Source organism: Mastomys coucha, unplaced genomic scaffold (assembly GCF_008632895.1).
Source record: "Mastomys coucha isolate ucsf_1 unplaced genomic scaffold, UCSF_Mcou_1 pScaffold3, whole genome shotgun sequence".
Classification (NCBI taxonomy): Eukaryota; Metazoa; Chordata; class Mammalia; order Rodentia; family Muridae; genus Mastomys; species Mastomys coucha.
In genome coordinates, this window is record NW_022196909.1 from 47,792,615 (window position 1) to 47,795,651 (window position 3,037).

The following is a 3,037-nucleotide window of genomic DNA, read 5'->3' on the forward strand; positions in this document are numbered from 1 at the left end:
GTGGGGGGATGGGCGGGTGAGGGGGGTGGGGGAAGGTTGCAGAGCTGAGCTGTAGCTTGCCAGTGCAGACTCTCCCAGGGGGCCTCCTAGGAAGTGTGTTCACAGCAGGCAAGCTCCGGGAGGGCAGGGAAGATCCACTGTTTCTCCGCAGGAGGCCTGAGCAGTGGCTTTTTAGAATTCTGCTTTAAAACTCAGAAATATTGCCGGGCAGTGGTGGCGCACACCTTTAATCAATCCCAGCATTATTTAAAGATCAAGTTGACCCTTGGACCATGAGTTTGACTATTTATTTATTGGCTGATTGCTGTGCCTGGCATGGAAACACAACCTCCTCACACGTTAGACAAGAGTGCTACCAATTTTTGTCTAAGGCCAAACATCTAGCCTTTAGAGCCATGAGTCTGGGATTTTAAACATCTGACTCTCCTGGTCAATGCTATGAGAGTCACCTTGTATCTGAGGCCAGAACCTCGGTGGCCTCCCTCAGGTAGAACCTGTGCTCTCAACTGCCCAGCTGGGTCAGCACTCAGCCTTGTACGGCGCCCACTCCAGGAGAGACATCTTCATTCCCAAGCCCCTTTCAAGGGCCCCCCACAACCCCCCCATAACTGAGGATGCACATGACTCAGGTGACAAGTCCAGCCAGGGTGACATTATTCTGGTTTTATCGACAGCCGTACGGTCACAACTGATAGATATAATATATATATTTGTATTTATATACCTTTAAATTACACAATCATGTACAAAACAGGTGCATTGCTGAGACCGCGGCACGTCTCGGAGTTTCACAAGTGTCGGAACTAATGATGTCAGAAAGCCTAGGGCGGCAGACGCAGTGGCGGCGGGTGGTGGGGCAACCTGGGCTCCTCCTGGAACCAGGCTGCAGGATGGCGGTTAACTGGGGACGAAACACTTCACTGATCGAGCCCTGCAGGGTCCCGTGCAGCATTGAGGGGCCCCTGGGGAGTACAGGTAGGGGTGTGGACACGGCGAGGGAGGGGTGTGGTCTAGCCCAAGGCTGAGGGGCCCTGACACCAGCAATCACAGGTGGGGCTCGGATCGGGGCTCTGGGGACTTCCGGGGTGGGGGAGACCCTCCCACACTGGGGTGCTGATGGGGTCATTGAGGGTGTTTGTTCATAAGGGATGGATTTTACAGTTCCTGCCCAAGCGTGGGCAGCTAGGATACTGTGTGGGGTGGGCCTGGGGTCCAGTCAGGACCACAGCCCCTCCCCAGGTGCTGGGAAGCCGCTGGTGCAGAGAGGGGGAGCCCAGGCCCCAAGGTGCAGACATGGCGGCTTCTTGACTTTCTGAAGTGAAGGTGAAGGTAAGAACTGGAGGAGGCCTGCCATCTGGGGAGGCAGGAGGAGCTGTGGCGAAGGGGAGTTTGAATCCTGCTTCCCGTTCTGAGGGGCCCAGGACAACCTGGACTGCAGCTGAAGCCCCTAGGGCAGTGACAGGGAAGTGGTTGCTTATAGCCCCTGTCTTTTGGGTACCATGTTCCCACTCCTGGTCTTGAGGGAGGCCTGACCCCACAGAAGCTCCTGCCACAGCCCTACTCAAGAGAAGCGGGTAGGGGGGTCAGAGCCCCAGTGCTTGGGTCCGTGACCTGATGGGTGTCAGGAGAAGCAGCAGAGAGCTAAAGGGTCCTGGAGAACATGGGTGGTCCTGTTCTTTCTCTGGAGGCCCAAAAGGCCACCTGATTCATGAGGCAGAGGGTGTCCATAGGCCAGAGGCCTAGCAGACACCAGCTGTGAGTATCTTTTCTCAAATCTGTGTCCCCAAAAGTCCAGAGAGCAGCCTCTGACCGCTATCCACTGTAGGAGGTCTTAGCCAACCTGTCTTGTTTCCCACCCACCCACTCAAGGGAGAGCTTGCCACCTGCTTTCCAACCACAAGGGCCCTGCGTCCCCTCCCATCCCCAGAGTCCTCTAACAGAGACTCGGGCTTAGAGAAATGGGAGTTGGGGGAGGGAGGGCTGCCAGCATTTGAGGGAGGATGTTGGGGACTAAAAGGTCAAGGAAGAGTGACCATCCAGAGTTCCTTCCTATTGCCAGCCTGAGCTGCCAGCTTCCCCTTACGGTGCCAGGCTGGATGCTCTCCTAAGCCTGGTGCCTCCCTGGGCAGGCCACAAGAGAGACCTGGCTGTTCCCCTGAGCCCGAGTCTCCCAGGTTGGCCAGGTTGTGAGACCTTGTAGACCGGCCTCCCAAAGGATGATGTTGACACAGTGATTGGGGAGCTGCGGCATCTCTGAATGGCCATGAAGGGTGGGGGACAGGTGGCCAAATGCCTCATGCCCAGGGTATGGGAGGAGGCTGCTACTGTTGCTGGCTTTGCTCTGGGCTTAGTGAGGAAAAGGCTTTTTGCCCAGTGCCGAGGACTTAGGAGACAGGCAGGGTCTCTGCAAGATGCTCAGTGGCTCTGAGGGGGAGCCCTCTGTCCACAGGCCCAAGGAGGGTTTTCATCCCTCAAAATAGGCTTGGCATTGGGAGTGCTGGCACAGCCTGGACAGATGGTCTGTCCTCCCTCTTCCTCTCCTGTATGCCAGGGAAGCCATGACTCCCTCCCACTCACCTGCCTTCATGTCTGGGGAAGTGAAGGAACCCCCCACACACACACACACACACAGACCTCCCCAGCCTTCTCCCCAGCCTCCCTGGTCCGGGGCTGGGAAGAGAAGAGCACCCCCAGGGCAGAGTGGAAGACTAAAGATTGGGGGCCCGTTAAGAGAAGGGGTTGTTGAAGGGGGACAGGAGAGGGGACGGGAGAGTGTAGGAAGCCAGGCTCAGGTGACTTGGGTAACTGCTGGCAGCCGTGGTGGGACAGGAAAGCGAGACAGGGCAAAAGGATCCGGATCTCCCTCAAAACTCAGGAGACTCTTTGGTGGATTCTATAGACCAGATGTGACATTGGGTTAAGTCCCAAGATCCTTGCCCGCGCTGTGGGGGAGGCCATCATCCTAAGCCCCACCCCCACCCCGGCCTCCAGGTTGGCTGCAAACGCTGTCTCTTCGTATTTCTTCTTCTTCTTCTTT